The sequence below is a fragment of the Falco peregrinus genome, chromosome 3 (assembly GCF_023634155.1).
Source record: "Falco peregrinus isolate bFalPer1 chromosome 3, bFalPer1.pri, whole genome shotgun sequence".
Taxonomy (NCBI): Eukaryota; Metazoa; Chordata; class Aves; order Falconiformes; family Falconidae; genus Falco; species Falco peregrinus.
Window position 1 is genome coordinate 77748452 of NC_073723.1, and position 25643 is coordinate 77774094.

General features: G+C 38.6%; 1 protein-coding gene across 3 annotated transcripts in view; it reads left to right on the forward strand.

The window, feature by feature from the left end:
* Nucleotides 1-25643, forward strand: part of GALNT1 (polypeptide N-acetylgalactosaminyltransferase 1) — a 92736-nt gene that overhangs the window by 18376 nt on the left and 48717 nt on the right. For 2 of the 3 annotated variants that reach the window (XM_055800700.1, XM_055800703.1), the window contains exon 2: nt 8874-9049. The gene's annotated coding sequence lies outside the window, so the exon portion shown is untranslated. The remainder of the gene's footprint in view (nt 1-8873; nt 9050-25643) is intronic. The other variant, XM_055800702.1, reaches the window with a different exon arrangement.

Consider the following 25643-nt stretch of genomic DNA (forward strand, 5'->3'; position numbering starts at 1 on the left):
TCCTTGAGCAGCAGTGCTGATTTTCAGTATTCTTGATTTATATTTTTAACTTTATTTTAGGCATGAGGTATATGTAAACTGCATACCAAGGTATCTTCTGAGTTCGTGCTTGTAAAAAGAATGGTACTGGAAACAGATGACTTACTCAGCAATTAGTAAACTATGTAAAACAAGGTATTTCTAGGAAGAAACCTTAAAGTTTGCAGCATGATTTGGGAAACTGTATGCTAAAATGCTGTGTTGTCAAAGAATGCATTAAAACAGAAGTGCTTTTTTTAGAAAAGCTAATTCATTGGCTTATTGTCACAGCTTCCTCATCCTGGTGGTGACAGTGTTAATATCTCTCAGTATTCTGTTTCAACTACCTGCTACTGATTTCACAGAAAGGGACAAGAAAAAAGTTAGGATCCGCATTACTAACTGAATCCATTGTTTTGGAAACTTGATAACGTAATGTTTCCTGTGTTCCTTGGTGGTAAACAAAACTTCCTGAAATAGGGACCATTATCTCACCTGCAGCCAGAAAATGTTTGGCTGCCTGTTTCTGCTCAGAAGAATGGAAGAAACTTTTTTTTGTTTAAAGTGATCTTTCTACTTTTGCAGATGAGAAATGATAGTCATTTGTCAGCTCAGCCAAATTTCAGATACTGTTGCAAGCTTTGCCTGGAGGCAGATGAAGATATCCGAAACTAGAATTTCTGTGGGAGAGTTAGTATTTGTGTATGAAGACATATGCTCAGTCAAGCAGCTTGTTGTTTTAGGGTACATATTCTCCTGTTGACACTGACAGACAGTCTTACTGAAATGCTTTATATCTGGCAGAAGGCAGCAAACCATTCCCTCTTCACTTCTATTTATTTCCCTCACCACAAAATTTCTGTTTTAAATAGTGTGTTAATATTTTCAAAGAACTGAGCCCTCAGGCCAGACTTTTTTTCCTAGACATGGTTCTACATATTACTTCTGTGTTCTAGGCTGAGGTTTTTCTAAAGGTTTACTTTTATGTGCTGTAAACTTAGTGTTCCCTGAGTTAAAAGTCCTCCTAATAAGCAGTGCATAATTTTGGACTTTGGAGTTATGATATGCTTGTTCACTTCTTAAACAGCTGTCTCTAATACTTCCATTACTTACTGGGGGACTAATGTAATGTGTGATAATATAGGGCTTCATAAAAGCCTGTAGACAAGAACACAATTTCCACATTTTCCTCTTTGATTAACAAGTGCTAATTGCACCCTGCAAGAGAATACTTCCTATTTGATTTGTGACTTTTTTTGGTTACATTTGGTTCCTAAGTTAGTATACAAAACAGCCTTTTTTAGCTCTGTATACAGCGATAAATTATTTGGTTTAGAGTAAGGACTCTAATATTTGTATTTCTTTCACAGTAAAGGTACAGAGCTGAATAGACAGTAGACTCTCTGTTTTGCCAGAATGCTGGAAGAAATGATTTCTTAGTGTCTAAACAGACATAATTAGATGTGTGGAGCAGTGGTTTTACTTTGGGGACTTCCTACCACTTAGCACTTTGTTTATTATATTCATGAGAAAATATCGTTGAGATGCTTTGTAAATATTGAGAAGCATTGTGTAAATTTGACATTTGCTTTTACAAATTTACCAGTTGACTTATTTCAAGTACTGCCTGTTCTGAATGGCAAGTCTTAGGATCTTGCTTAGATACCTCTCCCTCCCACTTTTCTCACTTTAAGTAATATGCTACAGTGCACACCATAATACTGTATATGTGTGTGATCTCCAAAAAATCTTAAGCCTTTGGTTAGAAGTAGAACAGTTCTGTAGTTCTCTTTCTCTACATACAGGACAGAGTTGCTGTAATTTTATTATCCCACAGTTGCCCGTTTCCACTTGCAAACTGATTTCTTGGCCCATGGAAGGATGAGGTTGTGATCTTTTAAGCACCATTAAAGCAGCATGTATGAATGTCCATAATTTTGCATTCCCCTGGTGTACCTGAGGTAATGGGAAATATTTGTGGTTATCTTGCTCTCTGTAGTTCCATTAAAAATTATCAGTGGAAATGGAGAAACTGGGTATGACGATAACTCAGTTTATCATAATTTAATATTTTATTATATATTTTATATTTATATTCAATTTATATTTACTGTATATTTTATATTTTATTATATTTATATTATCATTTTCTAAATTCTGTTCTCCTGCACTCTTTCCCTGTAAGCTTTCCTGCTGTTTGTTTTTTTTGCAGTATATCAGAAAGAGAGGTTATAGATTATTCAGTAGAGTATTATACCTGAGAATGTAGCAGGCTGCTTTCCTGAAGCTCTCTGCTCACTGTTGAAGAAAGCGTTGGTCATCATAGGGCATGCAAGTTTACCGAACATTTATGAAGGTAGCTGTGATTGATTTTAACGTAGTTATGTATTTAACTATTTTGTATTCATAATTAATTAGGATTTTTGTTTTCCTCAGCAGGTCTGGGAACTTTTTTTCTAATGAGTCAAGGGAGACTAGGAAAGCTTAAACAGAAGGCATCATCTTTCTCAGCTGAAGGGATCCTATGTTTGTTTGCCAATGTTAATGTCACGTATGCTTTTTCTAGCAAAGAACAGTACTCTGAAAATGGGAGTCAAGCCACATTCATAAGAACTAATTGAAGTAATCCACTTAGTGTACATACCCATGCACCTGTACACATGCACACATCTGTATAGGCAGCTGGGATTAATGCCAGTTGACATACTGGAGCAGGTTGATGATTCTGCCTAGTTGCTGCTGCTTGGTTTAAGGCTGTTGCTCTACTCACATTTTTTGAGGAAGATGGTTACTTGAGCTGTTACAGTAAGTGATAATTATCTGATGACTCCTGAGTTTCATGTGACTTGTGGTGAAGAGTTGTCAGTGAGGTCCAAAGTATACACTCTGTATACAGGAAGCATTTTGTCTGTTATGTCAGGGGTGTGCGCCTACTGCTGGTCCTACCTGAGCTCTGTGAGCCAGGGGAGAGAAGGCAAGACTGGAGTTGGAACTATTGCAAAATAGGAGATTTTGAGAGGGAAGTACAGCTCAGTCTTTAAGTTTTCAGTAGCTGGTTACAATAGAAAAATTACTGAAAAGCTAAGTTACCCACTCTTTATAAACAAACGAAACTTGTAGTGGACACTAAATCTTATTTTTTTTCACTTCTGGGTTCCTTCGTAGTGAATGCTTTGTCAACTGAAGGAGCTGAGAGGTGTCTAATGCATTTTGCTCTGTGGCTCACATCCTCCATATGAATCCACATTGGTTGCTTTGCATACTTGTGAAACAATGAGTGTACTGTTTCCTGGTGGCTGAAGAGAAGGTGCAGAGGGTGTCTGCCAGCTCACAACAGTCAACACACAACTCTTTGTTGATAGTCCCAGTGAAGGCAAGCATGCCTGGACCATTGATGCTCCATGCTTTTACTTAAGGCTGATATATGTTAATGCTATCAAAATAAATTGGTTGTGATGATTGCTTTCTAATGTTTTTGAATCACAATAGTTAAGAAAGACTTCTGTCATCTTTACAGACCTGTAATGCTGCTCCTGATTTACAAATAATTTGGTTTTTGTCTTTCCGGAGAGCAGTGTGAGGTTATGAAAGACAGCTTTTTTTCCCCCAAGTAATTCCGCATAGGTACTGTTTGAATTATGACAAAGATATTTCTTATAGTCCAAGGAGACTTAATAATGATGCTGAATATGATAGTAGACGTTTTACTGTTGAGAGCAGTAGATTGTCTTGTATTTTTTTTTCTTCTGCTTTCCAGCAGTGTAATACTCTCAAGCAAAGTGAAAATGGGCTTTGCTGGATTCTTGATTTGGGGGCGTGTGTGTGTGTGTGCATTTTGCAGGTGACTTCTAAAATTAATATTTCCTTAAAAAAATCCCTGTGGGTTCAGTCACTCTTGGTCTCTTTCATACATTGCTAGTGTTGGCTTGTGTTGCTTTGAGTCAGTGTCCTCAGAAGGCAGGAGGCCTGTGAGAGGAAGGTGACGCTGTGTTGTTTGCATGGCCGTACTTGCCAGAATCATGGCTTCGTTGGTGAACCTACAAGAAAAGTAAGGTCATACACTTTAGATGTCAGCTTGATCGAAATAACTGTTACCTTGACAATTTTTTATGAGTTTTGGGGAGATAGTATGGTAGCAGTGTGTACTTTACACCTGTTAAGCACATACCTGTGTTTATGGTTTGCTGATTGTATTATAAATTACACCTATGGATCTTACTTTTTTCTGACAAATTGCATGCAGGAAAAAAATCTTTGGATTGTCTCCATTAGGAAAGATTTATTTAAATTATTATTTTCCTTGCTGTCTTTCTGTATAAGATAAAGCCATGGAGACTTAAGGAATAAAACCGTGGTTGTGTTGTTGTATGCTCTGGGGTTTTTTATGTATTGTTGGTCACTTCAAGACCAACAGGTAGAAGATGTGGTTTTCTTAGTGTTATAAATCTGTTTTCTCTGGAGTTTCATGGCAGGCTAATAATGTTGTCTCCTTTTCATGCTTTCCTATTCACTCCCCTACTCTTGTGTTTCTGGTCATGTGCAGGGTCATACCACTGGACTGAGCTGGTAGAAAAACAAGCTGATGAAATGGAGTTTGCTACATACCTTATGGCAACTGGGTGATTTTGTGTGGGGTGGGTGGTATGTCACTGAATAAAGAGAAATTGACTGTACAGACTGGGAAGGTAATGCATGACTGAAAAATCATAGTTAATCCAATATTATATTTGGGAAGAGGTGAAAGTGGTAAGTGGAATGGAGTGACAATTGGAAATAGATATTTTATTGTGCATAGATAACTCTGCATGATCGTTGCTGTTATTAACATTAAATGTGTTAGAAGGAAGTTCTCTGAATAATGTGAGTGCAAATATTCAGACTGTTCAGCATAGACACTTAATATGAGACAATTATATTTGTACTCAATGTTGTGACTTTGAATCTGGTCAGCATATCAGAGTGGCTAGCTAAAATTTGCTTTGGTTTAAATAAAAACCTCAAGAGTATTCAATTCCCCTTAAAGTTCAGTTTTCAAAAAAATCCCTTTCTTTGTTTTATGTGTCACTTAAAAAAGCTGAGGCACCTACTGGTGCTTGTGATGACAGAATGGTGGTAATGGGGTATAAAACAGGACAGTGAAAATTATTGGCAAGGGAGATCTCTACCTAGAATATCTTCATCTAACCTTCATCCTGTGAAATACTTGGGAGTTGATATAAGAACTTATTAACAGAAGCTGCTTGGATTCCAAATTCCAAAATCCCAGCTCCAATAATTTCCTTTGAAGTCTGTAGGCTATTTTGTATGCACAGTTTAAAAGCAGTAGTAGTCTTCAGTTTAGACTGCATAGCAGTGTAATGCTGTATGGAGCATTGAAAGCCAATGGCTACTGGTAACCTTAATCTACGTACTCATAAGTGCTATTGCAGCAGATGCTTTCTTGTTTTTGTTCACCTACATATCCTGTTGTTGGTGTTCTTGTCTCCAAACCCACTTGCCTGCCCACATCAGGTTGGGTGTGTGTTGGTTATTAGTTTTTTCTGGGTTACTTTGGATTTACATGAAGAAAATGAAAGGGCACACTGCATCTTCTTTACCTTGGTTTCTTTTGCCTGTTTCTAGCTAAAATGACTTTTGTTTTGAGTCAGAACCATGAGAAAATCACCAGTGAGTTCTGCACACATACTGTGCCTTGATTTTTGTTCTTGACAGGATATAATGGAAAATCCAGTTAGAGTAGAATACTGAAGAGATGTAGTTACAGGTAAGATAGTCCTCTCTGAACATGCTGTTTAGGGAAGCAAATTTGAAAGCCTTCTGTGAAGATCAGAAATGCATTATCAAGCCAGTCTAACATCCTCTAAAACAGGAAGCTTATGGACTGGGGAAAGCCACATGTGATACTCTTACAGACCAAGCAAAGGAAACGTGGCCTAGATTAAAAAAAAAAAAAAAAAAAAAGAGGCTGTTTTAGCATGCGTGTAAAATCATTAGGTTAACAGTAGCCAGAGTTTTGTTTTTCAGTAGTTCACTTTCAGCAAGGGGAAAGCATATTGTATGGGATTTTGTGTAGTTGTTTCAGACTATTGTTCCTGATCATGAATTGGGCAATGGAATAGCATATGATTGTGAGACCTGAAGACAAGATATGTTTGGGAATAAATGCAGATACACGAAGCTGGGCTGGCAATTCACTGAATCACAGAATGGTCAGAGTTGGAAGGGGCCTCTGGAAATCATTTAGCAGAGTCCAACCCCCTGCTACAGCAGGTTCTCCTAGAGTAAGTAATTCAGAAGAATCTTGAATGTTGGGAAAATGGCCTGAAAGAATAGGATGCATTTTAGAAGAATAAGTGAAATGGTTTATATGTGGGTCAAAATAGCACAAAAATAAAAGGTGAACAACTGTTTAAGTTGTTCCTGCCACCCTGTTCCCCACCCTGACCGCAAGCCATGAGTTACAAAATGAGAGTTAACAAAGTGGCGTTCTTTAGAAAGAATAGGTGTGTTATGTATTGGCATGAATAAATGGTGGTATAATCTAGAGAACATGTGGAGTTGAACCTTGCTCTGTTCTGTATTGTAAGGTTAAAGTACTGTATCAGTTTTTGTTATTGTACTTCAAGAAAGATGTAGGCACAGTTAATTTGCCTCAGGAGGGTGATGGTAATGACTGGTGATTTAGGAAAGATGGTATGTGCAGAAAGAATGACCGAATTGACATTTTTGTAACCCAAAGAAAAATCAAGGGAAATTACATGCTTTTAAGTGTGTGGAAGTTCACTATGAAGAAGCGAACATCTGCCCTTGGTAGATGTGCTTTGCTTACTAATGGCAACGTGGACCATTCTCTGTGTGTCCTGCTTTTATTGTTCGCTTTTTGTTTGTGGGTTTTATAGGAGCTATTTCTGTCCAGTGTCTGGAGCACACTGAACAAAGAGCCTGTCGTCTTAGGATCCTTTGAAGAAATACTTAAATTAGCAAAATCACTAGAATATGGATCTTCATCGAACTGGACAGATGTATAGATAGATACTTCAGTTACAACTCTTGAGCAAGTAGAATAAAACTTAATCCCAGATTTGGCAGCTGCTTAGCCAGTAATGGACTAGTTTCCCCATCTGTAAAAATGGATTGTGTTCTCCATCTCTGTAAGGCACTTGAGTTTTACTGAAGAAAAGTGATATAAAAAAAAGTTAATTTAACATAAGCATCGCTGATTTTTTTTTCTGTATTATATGTGACAGTACAATGTGTAGAGCCTTGTCAGACATGTCACAGAAGTCTGTGTGTTTCACTTTCTTGAAGCCTGTGACTAATTTGCTTTGATAAAGGCGGTTGGATCTCTTCAGAATTGTCATGATCTCTTAATATTTAACACGTTCAGAAAGGTAACAGTCATGTGATTTATGTCAGATGTCCTGCTGGGTGTGGCTTGGATCATCCTGTGAACCCGTATTTTTCTGGCCCTTTGAAACTTCCTTATTTTTTTCAGATTTGATAAAAATTGATGTTATTTCTGGGAGATTCTTAGCCACTCTTTTAAAATTCAGGCTGTAAGCCACTTCTGTGGATATAAAACTGCTTACTATTCCTATTCTATCAGTATGTTTTATCAGTATTTTGGTAATCTATCCTCAAATGGAGAACAAAATTAGGACTTGAGACATTTTACCTTTCTACTTTGATATCCAAAAAAATGGGAAACTGCCAAGTATTATACTTGCTGCACCTGCCTCGGTACTGGGGGTCATAATTTGTTTCAGAATAAGCAGTTGACAAACATGTTTTCAATCACTGCCAGTCTTAGCTTTCCTTACCATGTATTTCCTCCATACTGTCATGTTATCATAGTGTCAGCATCTTAATTTTTTTTCCTCCCTAGTACATAATTCTTCATCTGGACAGGCAATGCATAAAGCCAACAGTTTAAACAGAACAGTAAACTTAAATAACTTAGTAGGCTCATATACAATATGGCAAATACAACACACAAGGTCATGATGTATGGCAAATATTCCTTAAGTGTAGGCAGGTTACAAGCATTTAACATTGAAAAAAAATCTGCTTTCTTATTTGTTAAGATATTTTGTTTACTTTTCAGCTGCTTAGAATTTCCTTCAGATAGTGCTGTATCAACTGGGTAAAGGAAAAGAAAGGAAAAGGAAAGAGTTCATTCAATATTGCTAAAATTTTAACAAAGCCTTGGAAAGGCTCAGCCATCATTTTTCAGGTGTCACTTTTAGAAGTGAAAAAACATTGCTTCTTAAGCATCAGGTCAGTGTTAGATTAGTAACACCTGTTTTTTTTACAAAAGCTGTCGTTATAAATGCTAATGTTTAACTTGTGGGCGAGAGATGAAAGAATGTGAAAAACCCTTACATCTATAAACTAGAATATGTATGGAAAAATTTAGTCCAAAAGAATGATCATCTGGGGAGCTGCTCATGTGAATGTGTGCTGTTGAGGAGGCTGTTTTCTAGCCTTATCAAGAACAATTCATAGTTTGTTGTGCTAAGTGTTTATGATTGGATAGAGGGCGACATATATAGAACTCAAAAATAGAGAACTGCTTATTTGGGAGGACAGGCAGTCCTCCCACTTAAATCATATCATCTGAAAGGCTAAAAAATTTTGATGACTTGTTCCACCTCTCCACTCTACCCTGCATATGTTGTTTTCCTCACAGGCTCAGTTCACTGCCTCTTTTTAGAAGCAGTCTTTTGGCTCCTTCTCCCTTGCACAGGATTTTGGATTTTGAAGTCTTAAATGCTGGGAAACTTCCCTTCCCCTTCCACCTCAAGCTATGCCAGAATTGAATCTGGAACTTATCTGAATTTCTGTTTTTCTTCTAGGACAGCCTTAAAACCTTGTGGATGGAAGAAATCTTCTGCTTCTACATTCATGTCAGAATGACCTAGGCGAGTCTGTTGCTCTATGGTCCCTACCCACAGGTGCCCTACAGCAATGTATCGGGATTTTGCCACCAGTGTTAGTGGACCATCCAGATGGCTGTGAACCTGCAGAGGAGGTTAGTACAAAATTTGATCTAGGAATTTTTGATGCTTTGGTCAGGTCTGTCTGCTTTGGATGTATCTTAGAGCAAAGGGAGACTGCATGTATGCTACTACTTTGTCGTTGCGTTGTATAGGGTTTGCATAGCACAGTTTTGGTATGGGGGGAGATGCAGGGGTGGCTTCTGTGGGAAGCTGCTAGAGGCTTCGCCGATGTCTGATAGAGGCAATGCCAGCCGGCTCCAAGACCAGACCCACTGCTAGCCAAGGCTGAGCCCATCAGCAATGGTGGTAGCACCTCTGTGATAATGTATTTAAGAAGGGGGGAAAAAATCCAGCAGCTGAAGAGATGCTTGAGAATGAAAGAAACAACTCTGCAGACCTGAAGGTCAGTGAAGAAGGAGGGGGAGGAGGTGCTCCAGGCACTGGAGCAGAGATTTCCCTGCAGCCCATGGTGAAGGCCATGGTGAGGCAGGCTGTCCCCCTCAGCCCATGGAGGTCCCTGGTAGAGCAGATATCCACCTGCAGCCAGTGGACAGCCCCATGCCAGGTGTGACCCCCTGGAAAGGCTGCACTGGAGCAGGCTCCTGGCAGGACCCGTGGAGAGAGGAACCCAGGCTGGAGCAGGTTTGCTGCCAGGACTTGTGACTCTGGGGGTACCCATGCTGGAGCAGTGTGTGAAGAAGTGCAGCCTGTGGGAAGGACTCACATTGGAGAAATTTGTGGAGGACTGTCTCCCATGGGGGGGACCGCAGGCTGGAGCAGGGGCAGAGTGTGAGGAGCCTCCCCCTGAGGGGGAAGGAGCCCCAGAGACAACGTGTGATGAACTGACCACAGCCCCATTCCCTGTTCCTCTGCGCCACTATGGGGGAGGAGGCAGAGAAAATTGGGAGTGAAATTAAGCCAGGAAGAAGGGAGGGGTGATGGGAAGGTGTTTTTAAGATTTGGTTTTTATTTCTCATTACCCTACTCTGGTTTGGTAAATTAAACTAATTTCCCTGAGTTTCGTCTGTTTTCCCCATGACAGTAATTGGTGAATAATCTCCCTATCCTTGTCTTGACCCATGAGCTCTTCATTATATTTTCTCTCTGCTGTCCAGCTGAGAAGAGGATTGATAGGGTGGCTTGGTGGGTATCTGGTGTCCAGCCAGGGTCAATCCACCAAATGCATGTTCCATATTTTTGTGTTCCTTCAGAGTCCTGGTGAGCTAGTGCAGTTGTCTACAGCTATTAAACAGGTGTCCATAAGAATGCCTTTAGATACTAGCACAAGCCTAACTTAATCTGGTACTGTGGTTGTCTCTGGGTATTAGAAAGTACAATACCCAAGTGGGTAAAGCACCCCATTTTTAGTTTTCCTAAATGTACTTTTACTTTCTCAGTATGAGAATCACCTTGAGAAGAGTGACCTAGGGCAATGAACTGGAATGCAGATCAATAATTTTCTATCCATTTGAAATAAGAAAGTCTGGGTTTTTTTTCTGTGTTTCTACAGTAAACACAGTTCCCTTAAAGCATCCTTGTCATACGAGCCAAGGCCACTGTGTCACTGGCTGTCCAGTGACATGTTTAACAGCTAAGCTCTTGTCAAGCCTTCTCTCTGTGTGCATCTCCCACGTACTACTGTTTGGGGGTTTTTTAGCTTGATTGAAACAAGTTGGAGAACCAAATTTAATGGGACAAACTGGCAAAGATGTGGTACAACAAATATGTTTCCTTTGGCAAAAAAGGTTAACCAGTTCAATGTATTTAGTGTGTTAAATGTTGTCTTCTGGTTGATATCTTTGGTATTGACATTTTGTGCTTATTTTTCACCTTTATTTTTTTATTTCCTGCAAACCTGTTAGCACATTTCATAAGATTAATTTTCGCAGACTGAGTTCTGAAGAACTCATTGGGACTAACTTTGAAGTTCAGGTTCAGTGGGGTAAAAAGGAAAAAGCCTGTTTCAGGTCTAAGTGGATCCTTTTCCAGTTGACTTCAAAAGATCTTAATCTGGCATGTACTCTTACATTTAGTGCTTAAAAAGTATAGCTTGAACAAGCATAATTTCAGGGGAGAAGGAAAAATATATCCAAAATTATTACCTAATGCTGTTAAACATTAGTAGAGGCTACTCAGAATAAAAAATAATTAGGGTAATTTTTTTTTCAATTTATTTCTGGATTTAAGGCTTTTGGTCTTTCGAGCTATAGCTCCACTGATATTTCTTCTGCTGTAGCCCAACCACCTCTTGGTTTTTGACTTTAACGGTGAATTTAATAAGGTTATGGATTTGAGTGGAAATAACTGCTGTTGGGGGAGGGTTACCTGGTTGGTCTGTATTGTTTGGTCTGGGTTTGCACTGGGAGGCTGATGTGGCTGAAAAAGCACTATTGTTTTTGGTTATTTTTCAGTTGTATTATTTCCTGGTTGAGTTTCTTCATTGCTGTGTAAATTTTTACTGGCAAAGCAGGAGGCTGGCATATTGGAATAAGAGAGAAGATAGAGTAGCAACTACTTACGCAGTAGCATGTTGGTGAATCTTTAGCTATGGTCTAACCATATGGTATGGCTTCTTAGGCATGTCTACTTTCTCGTGTTGTAAAGACTAGTATTTTCAGAGAAGTTGCAAATCTTTTGGAAAGGTTACTGAAAAGTAATTTAGAATGTATTTGAGCACAGAATTTTAAAAAAGACTTTTTAAATTTAATCAGGTACTTTTTAAAGTGATTGTATTACTCAAATGCTGCAGTCTCCAATTAATGTATAGCTGAATTTGCAAAACAGTTCCATCTTATTCCCTTTTTTAATGTTTTCTGACAGATTAACCTTTTTTACAGTGACCTGTTTCTCTCTTGGCTTCTAGTCAGATATGAATTTTGAATTGTAAAAAAGCTTAGAGTTGCTACCAGCTTTATACCTTCAAAAAATGATGTGTCAAATTATATATTAAGTGTTTTTTTACAAAGTGCCTGACAACTTCTGGAAAAAATTGGCAAAGTAGGAAGCACCTAAGTATCTGAAGAAACTTAAGTAATGTACTGAAGTCTAATACATCTCTGCCATACCTAATGTTCTGCTGATTTCTTTGTCTATGCAACTATGCAGAAAATTCTTAGCATCAGTCTTACAGGTAACTGGGGGGGAAATGTGAACTCTTTCAGGAAATAAACTTTCTACCTTAAATTTCATATCAGACTTCAGATTTCTCTGTACTACTGCACAGTGCAAGAAATAACAAATTCTAAGTTGTTGGTGGTTTTTTTTCCCTTTACTGATGCAATGCCTATGTCTTGATATGGCTATTTTATTTAAATTTGCCAAACCTTTTTCATATTAGTATGAAAACTTAGAAGTTAAGCTAGATGGAAAACATTTTATTGGAGTCACTAGCTGTAAGAGTATAGTCTTGACATTTAACGTGTGAGCGAATCTGCCATTTTTCCTCTAGAGTATTAAGAAATAAAATCCAGCAACATTTGGAAGTATTTATTACAGAATGCTGAAAATATAGCATTTTTCTTGTCAAAATGACTTTGTTTAAATACTTTCTGTGATCTAAGTGAAAACTAATTTTTTCTGTTTACTGATTTGTGTTTTTCTAGCATTTTCTTTCACAAATGAACTCAAAACATGGTAGGTTTGCTTGTTTAAAAGGAGTACAGATTTTTGAAGCTGTTAGAGAATAGCAATCCTGATTTGCTATAGGACTCAACTTACTGTTTCCATACTATGGCTTTTTGACCAACTGTGAACTTGAATATCAATTGGTTTATGTTTCAATGAAGTTGAAAGCTCTAAAGAGTGCTCAGTGGTTCTGTTTTAACCTTTTGGAAATCCAAATTTTGCATCCAGTCCTGCATAAATGCTGTGAATACAGTGACTTGATAGGGCAACCCAAGTGCTTCTTTAAATTTACGTCTGCCTGTTTGATGTAGACCTTTTTCTTTCTTGTTATGCCTTCTCTTATTTAATAATGGTATACTTTTTATAAAGGTTGGTCCAGAGTACAGAATAAAGTTCATTCTGTAAAACTATAAACCCAAGACATTCTTTGTCATACTTGGCTGGACCTAAATGCAACATACTCTTGGTCTCAGTGATCGTACTTTATATTTTGAAGTTTCAGCAAACCAAGTTTAACTAGTGGATTTTATTTTATTTTTTCTAAATTGTTTGGAAGTACAACTTTAGTGAATATGAAGAGGCTTAAAATATTTATTGTAGTATTGGAGATGAGTCTAAGGAAAGTCTTCAATGTAGCCAGCGTTTAGTCTGTCTAGAAATAGTGGCAAATGAAGTCTTGGTTTGTAAGTATTTTTTTACAATGCTATCTAACATGTCTGGTTGGGGGCAGAGGAGAGAGGACAAAGTTGTTCACAATGAAATTAACAGACTGGATTTCTTGTCTTTTTTAGTCTTTGGTGGTTTTCTTTTTTTTTTTTTCCTGTATAGTCTCAGTAGTCTTCAATTAAAAGTGATTTTATTCTGCTGAACAGCCAGATAGTGTCTTTTTTGTTTGTTTGCCATCAAACTTTTGCCAGTCTTTCATGACTATTCAGTTGGGCTTTTTGATTTGTCTGCCAATCTAGCTTTTTCATGTATTCATATTTGTAGGGACTGCTAATGTAAAATCAGTTTCATTTATTTCCATTAGGACTGGCATGGGACCTGGGTGGATCAAACAGAGTTCTCTCCCTTCCACTTAATGGAATATGGAAACTCTGCCTGCACATAACTTGTAATGAGCTAGACATGTCCATGGTTAATTACAATTTCCATGCTTAGGTCCATTGTTTATCATTTTCTACTTTTACAGTTACAGAAGGACATTAGGTGGATAGGTGGATACTGTGTGCTTCAGGTTTTTTGAATCATATGGGCAGTTGCATATTTCTTAGACAGGTGAGGTCTTGTCTTCTCCTCCTTATTCCTCCTTTCGTTATATAATCTTGATTCCAGCAGCAACAGAAGATCACTTTTTCACCCTGCCTCTGCTTCACCTGTTATCTTAATTTTTGTTTGTGTGATAGCAGCCTAGGAGATGTAGGTGTAAGAGCAATGGGGGAAGGAAAGTGCATCTGCTTGCGTGGAACAGAATTGGTCAGAGCTGCTGCCTGCTGGAAAGTTAAGGATAGTTTGCTTGCTGAATATCAAAGGGGAAAATGCAGTGAAGAGGAAAAGGAGAGTAGATTTCTGTTGTGAGACTGTCCCAAAATGTGAAACCAGTCTTTGAACAGTTCAAAATGAACAGTACTCATAATTGTGTAAATTCTCTTATACTGTCAGGCATCACAGGTGCTTCAGCATATAAACCTCTACAGCTCACCTGAAGTCTGAATTGTGGAGTTTAAGCTCTGGTCGTTTGGAAATACCAGTACCAGATCTAAAGACCAAGATGCTGTGGGGACAAAGTACCTAGGACCCTAGTCCTGAAGAAGAGCTGTTGCTGTACTGGGCTGTTTGCAAACTATTATAGCAACTTCTCCCTTTCAGTTTCTTCTTTTCTTGTGTAATCTTGCAATTGATCCCAAGTTCTAAAGGATTTCCAGAACTCTGTTTTATTATTCTGCCTATTTAGCATTTTATCTGACAGTTCTTTTCTTGTTTACCTATTCAAACTAGAACCCAAAATACAAACATTGCCTACTTTAGAAATAGACTTTACATGGACAAATATATAGGTCCTTGAAGAAAATCTCATCGTTGTTCTTTTTATACTATGTGTACATTTGCATGGATTGACGATAGAAATAAAAAATTTAGAAGCATGGTATTTCTCAAGCTTGTGTTGTCAGAGATCTCTGGGAAGACAGAATTAAGAAAAACTAAATCTAAAGCAAGTGAGTATAAGAGGGAAAGTGAAGGATGGATGTGAAGAATCTTATCCTTAGTGCAATACTGTGCATGTTAATTAAGTACAAAACAGTTGCTGGCAGCAGAAGTTACCTGCTGAGCAGACAGCTTTATGATGTGAAAACAGACTTCATGTGTGAATGTATGCTTCAGAGCTATGTGGCATGTCTGTATAAATACAGCCATTTTCTTTTGATGTAGACTTTAATTTGCATAGGGAGATAGCAAAGGGGCACAAATTTTGGACAATGCCGTTTTTTCTTTTTTTCTCCATATCTGATCCAGCTTTTCATAGAATCATTTAGGTTGTAAAAGACCTTTGAAATCAAGTCCAACTGTTAACCCAGGATTGCCCAGTCCATCACTAAAACATACCCCTAAGCACTGCTTCTACGCGTTTTGTAAATACCTCCAAGGGGGGATGGTAATTCTACCTCCCTGGGCAGCCTGTTCCAGTGCTGATCACCCTTTCAGTGAAGACATTTTTCCTAATATCCAATATAAACCTCCCCTTTTGTAATTTCAGGCTGTTTCCTCTTGTTCTGTTGCTTGTTATATGGGAGAAGAGACTAACACCCAGCTGCCTGTAGCCTCCTTTCAGGTAGTTGTAGAGAGTCTTCCCTCCATGCTAAACAATGCCAGTTCCCTCAGCTGCTTCTCATAAGACTTGTTCTCTACACCCTTCACCAGCCTTGTTGCCCATCTCTGGACAAGCTCCAGCCCGTCTACATCCCGTTTGGAGTGAGGGCCCCAAACTGAACACAATATTGTAGGTGCAACGTCCACAGTGCTGAGTGCAGGGGGGCGATCACTGCCCTGGTCTTGCTGGCCACACTGTTTCTGATACAAGCCAGGGTGCTGTTGGCTGCCTTGGCCCCCTGGGCACACTGCTGGCCCATGTTCAGCCAGCCATCAGCCAGCACCCCCAGGTCCTTTCCCACCAGGCAGCTTTGCAGCCGCTCTTCCCCAGGCCTGTAGCGCTGCGTGGGGTGGTTGTGCCCCAGGTGCAGGACCCGGCACTTCTCCTGGTGGAACCTCATACAATTGGCCTTGGCCCATCAGTCCAGCCTGTCCAGATCCCTCCGCAGAACTTTCCTGCCCTCCAGCAGATCAACACTCCTGCCCAGCTTGGCGTCATCTGCAATTTACTGAGGTTTCGCTCTATTCCCTCATCCAGATTGTCGCTGAAGGTATTAATCAGGACTGGCCCCAGCACTGAGCCCCGGGGAACGCCACTGGTGGCCTGCTGCCAGCTGAATGTAGCTCCATTCACCACCGGTCTTTGGGCTTGGCTGTCCAGCCAGTTTTTAACCCAGTGTAGAGTACACCCATTCAAGGCATGAGCAGCCAGTTTCTCCAGGAGAATGGTGTGGGAGGTGGTGTCAGAGGCTTTACTAATGTCCAGGTAGACAACATCCACAGCCTTTCCTTCATCTACAAGGCAGGTCACCTTGTCATAGAAGGAGATTGGATTTGGCAAGCAGGACCTGCCTTTCATAACCCCATGCTGGCTGGATCTGATCCCCTGGCTGTCCTGCACGTACTGTATGGTGGTGCTCAGGATGACCATTTCCGTAACCTTCCCTGGCACCGAGGTCAGTCTGACAGGCCTGTAGCTCCCTGGATCCTCCTTCCTGCCTTTCTTGTAGATGTATGTCACATTGGCTGACCCCCAGTCTTCTGGGACCTCTCCAGTGTGCCAGAGCTGTTGATAAATGATGTAGAGTGGCTTGGTGAGCTGCTCCACCAGCTCCCTCAGTACCCTCAGGTGGATCCCATCTGGCCCCATAGACTGGTGCATGTCTGAGTGGAGCAGCAGGTCACTGACCTTTTCCTCCTGGACTGTGGGGCTTCATTCTGCTCCTCATCCCTGTCTTCCAGCTCAAGATGGGGGGAAAGAGAAAAAGGAACAGAAGCATATATTCAAGTTGTTTTCTTTCTTGGGGCTTACTAGTTTTTTTGGATGGAGATCTGATATTTTCTCTGTATTTCAAAAAGTATTTAGGCCTGAAAACCTGATGAGCTACTTTAGGGTTAGTATTTTGGTATTTCCCTAAATGTGGAGGGGGTGGTGGTGGTATATCTTTAGTATTTTTTTCTTAAACTATCTTTAGTGTCACTGTTGGAAGTAAAGCTTATTACCAAAACTTTTGAATTCTTCACCATTCTTCATTTTATTTGAGAGAATATAACCCACCATGGGTTAAATGTTTGTCACCCTTATTTTGTCAAATTACATTTCCTAATTCTTTAAATTTTCATATTTAGTCACATGCTTTGTCCTATTAAACATTTTTTAACTTGACATCTGCCAGTGTTTGATTTTTCAGCATGTTCTGCAGTTACTCTGGGCAGAATTCTGCCAGCTTCTCTAGGATAAACACCCCGTGGTCCCAGCATGTAGTATCCTTTTTTTGTTTACTTGTGGTGTTTTCAAAGCTTTTTTTTCTAGAATACTTACTATTTTCTTGAATATTTTCTACATATTTTGGAGGGAGAGAAAAAATGTTCTTTGAATGCATTTGCTGTTTCTTCAAGTTCCCCTTCTGGATTTTTAATCTATGATAGGAAGTTTTCAGAATTTGAAGTTTCTGCAGTTACACACGTAAGGATGGTTTAATCAGTTCACTGCAATTTACCCTATGTTTCCAGGAATCTCCTTTATAGTATTTTCTAATTAGCTGACTCTGCTTTTCTTTAATTCAAATTTTTGCCCATTAGTGGTTCATCCTTAATGATGAGTATTTGCCTATGTAATTTTCTGCTGTCTTTAAAATTGTTTGAAGAATTAATGAACAATTTTATTCCACTCTAGATATGTATTAAAGCCAAAAGCTGAAGAATAATCAGAAGCTTTATGGAAGTTTGATATTTTAGAATATTTGAGACATAGCTTGCAAGATTTAACAATTTTTGTAATGTATGAGGAACGTTTCAAGGATGCCTTGTAGAAGATTTATTCACTTGATTGTTCATAGTCTGCTTAGGTCTTTGTCTATGAAAAATGTGTAACTAGCTTGGCAACAGTGAATTCTTCTGACCTTTAAGCAGTGAAGGATTTCTTCTTGAAATTTGTGATTCTTTAATACAGACACGTGAGTTGCTAGTTTTCATCTCTTCTAGCAATAGTAGAATAAATGCCAACCCCCTTTGTGTTCATCAGTGTTTTCAAGAAGAACCTGCTTATTTTCTCAAAATATTTCAAAGCAAATACTACAAAATTTGAAAATTCTACTGATATTTGACACATCTGTATTAAAAGTGATCTATTAATAAGATTAGTGTTCTTTTTAGTTCAGTCAGCTGGTAAAAACTGAGTTTGCAGTTTGACATTTTAATGTGGAACTTCTAATAAAATTTGGAAGTAAATTTGATTTTCTGAACTAAGCAGAAACATTATAAAGGAAGATGGAGAATATGAGCATTGAGAATGGGAAAAGCTTGCTGTATTTTTACTTCCACGTAGTCTAATCTAGTGCTTGTTATTTGTTAAAGAAGATTGTTCGCAATAGTAAATCTTAATTTTTAAGAATTTTAACTCTAAAAGAAGTTGTGTCAGCTAGCCTATTCTACTTATAGCTCATCTTGCACCTGTGAGATGATTTTAAATAGTTCTTGAATTGTGTGATTTCTTGATTATTAGAAATTCTTGACTGCTGCATGCATTTGATCTTAGTGAATCTATGCCTTGTAAGGCCAAGTGATGCTTCTTTTGGCTGGAAGCCTTCAGGCTGTGTTACATCATGTCACAAACTTGAATATCTAAAATACGTGGAGGTGTTTACAGGTTTTTGTTGCAGACAGCAAATAGTATACTAATAGCCTGATCTCTACTACTGTGACACTATCCCATTGTAATATAAATTTTGGGTAGTTCAGCTTTTTATTTCTTAAAAAGAGCCTTGGAACCACCATTTAGTTCTAATAAGGAAGCTAAAATTAGTTTTAAAAAATCTGTTTCTTCTGAGTAATAATGAACTTGCAAGGTCTGTAGCTCACATGACAGAATTGTTTTTCTTGAGGAAATTGAGGTCTTCACCTAGAACACCTGTACTGATGTGACCTGTATTTTCCTCTTCCAGCCCTGTAGTGTTGGGGTTGGAAGTCCAACTAGCACAGCTCATCAGGGATTTATTAAATGTTGGAGTCACTTTACAGCTCTGGGATGCTGATTGGCAGGAGTGTTGCTTGTACTGAAAAAGCTAAGTGCTGGGTCACCAACTGTGACTCTTCCAAAAAGAAAAAACAAAGAAAATCCTACCTCAACCTATTAGGCAAAGGGTAGTAGAAAGCTTGAGTAAGTCTTACTGATGCATCTTCAGCCATTAATTACTATATGCTGGGGATTTAGGAGCTTGATACATTGCTAGCACTGACGTTAAAATCCTCTCTTGCTGCTGTTGGTAACAATTGCATGTTGTCTTCACGCTGCCTGTGATACCGATGAAAATACTGTCTGTATTCTCTAGCTGGCTGTTATTCTTAAGTCAAGCACACTCAGTAGCGCTCCCAGAGTGCGTATGTGAAGTAGCTGTGGCTTTGAAGAGGAGTGTTTATTCTGTCAGCATCTGAGGCATCAGTAGCCCAACTTAAGACTGCAGTTGCTTCAGGAAAAGAAATAACGGTCTATCAGCTTATAAATCTACTTTCCTAAAAGGATTGCCTGTTCTGTAGCTGTCACGAGAGGCAATGTCTGCTGTTCAGTGTAAGAAGGAAAAGACCTGAATAATGGAGTTTTGAACCTGCCTGCCAGTACTGTTAATACCCAATAACTTAATGACTGTGCAAAAACTTCCTGCTGTTGACTTCAAGGTACTATATATCTGTGTATTCATTTCATCATGTTGTAATTAAATTGAACTAATGATGTACTTCTAATATTTGAAGCAGTACTGTAAAAATGTGTAAGGTTTTTTTGTATAGGATTGGCATTATTAAATAACGTATACTATTATGACCAGTGAACAATCAGAAGTATATTTTAAATCTCAAAGCAGTTGAGAGAATGGAATTGTCTGTAGAATCCCTGACTATGTCTATTTTTAAACAATTTTCATTCAACCTGGAGAGCAGACAGAAAACCTAAAATGTTGCCTCAGTCATTTGAAAGCTACTTTAAAGTCATGGGAGTCTAGCAAATCTCAGCTGTTTATATGAGTACAGTAGTCTTTGCACTTGTATTTTTGGTTTCCAAAATTTAGCTATCTTCTTGAGCTTTTGGGTTTACAGTGATATTCTGAGAGGCAATATTTGTCTCCCTCCTGGATCTATTTATTTTCTTGAATAGCAAAAATTCTTGTAAAAGAGAATGTAAATCCAAAATTTGTGGATTAAATTGTTTTTTAACTTTTGATTAAAATATTCTTCATCTGGTCCTTTAAAACCTTGCCTATTGCACTTTCTCTCTGCAAGCAACACTGGGTTCTCTTAAAGTCAGTTGGAAAAGTATTGGCTACAGCTGGGGGGAAAAAGTAACTTAAGCAGCTTTTCAGAGACTTTCATTTGAGGAGTTCTGTGAATAATTTTTTATTCTCAGAAACAATCTATTGGGAGAATTTTATTCCTTCTAAAAGGCTAACAAACAACAACAACAACAAAAAAACCCACCCAAAACCAAACACCCCAAACACAGAGCTCGTATGGAGGAGTTTTATGAAAAAGATCTGGCATCTACATTTGCTTCTGGAAGTGATATATTTAGGCCTTTTCACTTGTGTTCATTACTCTCCTACGAATTCCAGGCTGGAAGAGGAGGAGTAGAAGGGGCCATCTGGATCACTGTGTCCAGTCCCCTGCAGTGGTCTCTTACAAATCCACAGGGCTCTGCTCTGAAACATCTTGTTTGCTAAACACATAGCTCTCCCTTTGTCCTTGCCTTGTGCTTCGTACAATGGTTTCTGGTTTTATGTCTAAGAATACCTAAATGATGTATCCAAAAATCTCATTGGCCTTTTATCCATGACTGGATGACAGTGGCAGCTCAGTGTTACTGTTATGAGCATTTGCTTTATTGAAACTCTTCAGCTGAGAGCAGTTACATGCTCCGGTGCATACTATTGAACATACTTTATTAAATGTTATCTTGATTCTGTTATTCCAGTCCACAAACCCATCTTTCTTCATACCTTATCACTTGTTCCTTTTTAATGGCAACAGGTCTTAAGATTGCCCATCTAGATCTAGCACCAAGGTTACTAAAGAAAACAGTTGTTAGATTATTGAAAGTCCATTCTCATCAGCCTATGAAGTTGGTTTTTTAATAAATCTTTAGTTGTTTATCCACATTATTTTTTGTATTAGTCCTGATCTTCCTCACCTTAAATAACAATTTGCCTGTGGGAGCTACATTTAAAATGTTTTGCACTAGCTGATAGCAGTAACTTATATCTATAAAACAATCAATTATGGATTGAATGAAATTTACACTGTCCTAATTTTATCAAAATTGTATTTCTTTTTTATTACACTTCTGGTCTGCTTACATCTCTGATCATTCACTTGGTCTGTTATAGAAACATTTGCAGTATTTATATACTGTATTAATTACTATTCTAATGTATAGTATGTTAATGCCGTATTATATACTTTATTATATTAAACTAAGCATGTATGTCTGAACAACTTGCTGTCCTTTTAAATGCCCTTGAATTTATGCCTGTTTTAGGCAGTAAATTACCAGACTTTTCTGCTATCACACCTTGAAATTTCACGTGGCAGTTCTTTCTGGGCCCTACTGAAGGGATTATACAGGCTGTCCTGGTTTTACCAGAGTAGGTGGTCTCAGTTGGTTTTGCTTCCTCTTGGGTTTGATCATTTCCATTCTTTGTCCCTGTTGCAATTAATTTTCACATATTTCATCTTTATTAAATGGAGGTAAACCATATTTCTTGTATAGCTAGTATTTGGATCATACTAGGTAGTTATTAATCTGCAACTTATTATTTTTATTTGAGTAGTGCTGATTAGGAAGAGAATCAGGAAGGACTGTGTAGTAGTGGGAACTACTTGAAAGTGTTGACCAAATGCTTGCTTGATTTCTTGAAAATCTTAAGATTTAATCAAGATAGTACATACTACTTACAAACTCATTTGAGAAACTGCTAAGCAATAATTTGCAAAATGATAAATTGTTTTCAGAAGTTAAATGATTGTAGTTAAGAGGTTTCTGAAAAGTATAGGTACCAAAATAGCAGTGTCTTTTAAATTTTCTTGCAGTAACTGAAAGAAGAGCTTGGATTTGAAAGTGTTTTTTCTGAATTTAGAAATGTTATTTCCTCACTATGTATCTGTAGAAGTAGTATTAGAACTAGTCATAAAAATTTAGAGGTGAAGTAAAGACTACTTAGATAAGAAGGTCCCTTCCAACCCAAATTATTCTATGGTTCTGTGATTTTACACTGGAAGAGTCTGAGGTTCAAGAGCACAGTGACTTAGTTCTATACACTTTGACAGAGTTGTGGATGGAGTACATACCTGTTGTTCAATTTTTGGCATTGCTTTTCTATGTGATGAGCAGGATTTTCATCTCATAAGAGCTTCTACTTTTATAAGCATATTTATGCATTTTAATTTAACTGGAGAAAGGCCTTTATGAACCAATAAATTCAGCTTCTGTGTGAAGTTCATCCTTGTTTTTCAAGTGTAGTCAGCTAATCCTATGTTTCTATTTTACTCCTCCTTCATTCCAAGGCCCACCAGTTTTAGAAACTTAACTGATGAGGTTTTTCAAATGGTCAGTTTAAAAAATTGACTTATGAATTGAAAATTCACTTCTAATTAATTGGAAGTTCAGTCTTCCTACACAGACCAAGAAGAATAGAAATTGATGTTATTCACCTACATTTCTCGGATTTTTCTGAAGAGTAGGCTTGCTTTTAATGAATTAATGTCATACTGCTCAGACTAGTATGATCTGTTTTCTCTCATCACTTGTTCAGAACTTACTGTTTCTGAATTGTACTGAACAGATGACTTTTGAATACTAAAACCTTTCAAAATCCATCAAATGAGTGTAGGCCAATGAAGAGTACTTCTGTGTTAATTTCTGAGCAGAAGAGAGTACTGGCTTTCTTGAGCTCATGAATATTTTTTTGCCTGATGAAATTTACCAGGTGTGTTTGTGTTTCTGTGAAGAAGCCAAAGAATACACCTGTTTTGCATAGTGATGGGTTGACCCTCTGATTCAAATGGTATTTTAAATTTGCTTTTGTAGCATTGAAACTAGGCAATGCTTTATTTGTCCTCAAATGGACCTATTTACTGATGAGCTGATGGTAATGAGCTCTCTGCAAAGCACTAATAATTTAAGAGAGCATGTGCCAGTTAAAAGAAACCAACCCAAGCATCATCACAGTAGAAAAACTACTTCAGAAACCTGAGTCTAGTTGCTTCTGTTCTCAAATAGAGACATACTAAACTAGATAGGCCTCATTAATAGTTCAGATATATGAAGTTTTAGACAATACTCAATGCCAATTTGCATTTGCTTCATTTTTCAGAAGTTTGTTCAAAAATCCATACATATGCCTAATATGTTACCTTAGAGTATGCCAGTATTTTCTCCCTCATTACTAAATGGACTGAGGAGCTGAAAATTCAATTTTGTGTAGGCCATCAATTTTTTCTTATATGCTGTTCAGTTAATTGCTTTCCATTTTGTTTAAATTGATATTAATGGCTTAGAAATAGCAAATGTGCCAGGATCTTGATGAACCCTTACTTTGTGCCAACTTCTGTTTATTCGTATCTGCAAGTTTGGAAAGCAAACTTTACATCAGCTTTTTCAGTGCCACATCCAGTGTAGGATCCTGATTTCATTGAATAACAGCAATGAAGTCCTGTGTCAAGTCTGTTACAAAGTCGTATTGAAGACTGATTACTAGTGTAAATAAAGATGAAGTTGGTCCAAAGATAAAAATGACTCAATAGTCACGTGTCGTATTGAAAAGACTAAGCATTTTTTTCAATGCCAACTGTGTTGGTAAGAGAGGTGGTGAAGTGAAACAATGCACGTTATATGACCAGTAATTTTAAAGATGACCTTCTTCTATAGTGTATCATGGATTTTGTCGGAGGGGGGAATCACTTGACCTTCAGAAGTAACAAGACTTGAACATAGCCATTTTTCCTCCTTTCAGTTTATTCTTGCCAAGTTACAGCCTCTGTTTCTACTTCCAAGGTGTTTTTAATACTACTTTTACTTCCATGGTGTAAAGGTTTTGTGGTCTATTATCCAGTATATTGAAGGGAGGAAAAATGCCTGGTTTGGCAAAAATCTTCAGTGTTATTACATTACTCAGTAGCAAAGGCAATTATTAAACCAATGCCTTTTGGGATTATTGCTGTGGTTACCGGACTTGTTTATAGGTGCAGTTGGCTTTCTTTGCTGTAAGAACACACTAATTCATATTAAACTCGCTATCAGGCTCTAAAGGTTTCTTTCTGCAGAACAGCTTCCTAGCCTCTTGTCATCCAGTCCAAATGGATAATAAGGTTATTCAGTGCTGGGTACAGGACTTTGTGCTTGGATTTGTTGCACTTTGTGAGGTTTTCAACCCAACTGTTTTTCTAGCCCTTGGGTGTCACAAGGATTGGCCACCCAGGGCTATTCCAGGATACTGTTTCAGGGAATCATCTGCATGCTGCACCCCCAGTGGGGTGTCACCAGCAACCTTGTGGAGCATGCATTTGTTCCTGTCCCCCAGGTTCTCGGTAAAGATGCTAACCAGCATCAGCTCTAGTTTTGACCTCTGAAAGATGCCACTGGTGAATGTGTGTCACCTGGATTTCGTACTGCTGGTCAAAACCCATGCAGCCTGCTGTTCCAGCTGGCAGTCCACCCACCTCATAGCCCACTTCTTCATGAAGATCATGTCTTGTTCAGTTCTGACAAAGTACTCTGGAAGACTGTCATCACAGTCCTTGTTAAAGGCAAGGTAAACAATATTCACTGATCTTTCCTTGCTCACCAAACCAGTCCTCTCCTTACTGCAAGCTGCCAGGTTGGTCAAGTCCTTGGTGAATCTGTGCTGTCTGTTCCCAGTTGCCACACACACCCCACCCCACCCTCATTTTTTCTCTTTTTTTTTCTTTTTTTTTTTTTTGTTTGTTTGTGGATATAGATTCCAGGAGGATTTGTTCCGTAATCTTTTCAGGGACTGTAGTGACACTGACTAGAAGGTGGTTCTCTAGACTCTTCCTTCTTGATGATAGCTTTTTTTTTTCCTAATCCTGAGGCAACTCTGGATCACTGTGACTTGTCAGAGATGGTAAAGAATGACCCTACAATAGGATCAGTCTGCTTTTTGGGCAGATCTGGGGGACCCAATAACAAAGGAGTCGCACTGAGTATCTTAGCATTTCCCACACCCATTGTCACCAGGTCTGCTGCCCCCCCAACAGCAGTGGATCTGCGTTACTCTTAGCCTTGCTTTTGCCATCATCCTTACAGGTGCCTTGTTGCTGCTCTCGTTTCTTCTGAACTTGAACTCCAGGGTTCATTGAGTAACTCCCTACACTCTCAGGAGGTTTCTTTATTCCTCTAAAGTAGCTCTGCTTTCACCTTCTGTGTGCTTCACAGAAGTAGTGTAAGAGCCCTTCCGTGATGCTGCTGGCCTCACTTTGTCACTGAGATCCTGGCCAGCAGCCCTCATTCCTCAAAGCAGGTCCTGTGGCCTTAGAGGCCTGCCTTTGACACTAGCCGTGCAGCCAAGTATTGACAGGCTGTGTGCGCTCCTGCCTGAATCTTGCCCTCTCACTGCAGCAATTGAGGAG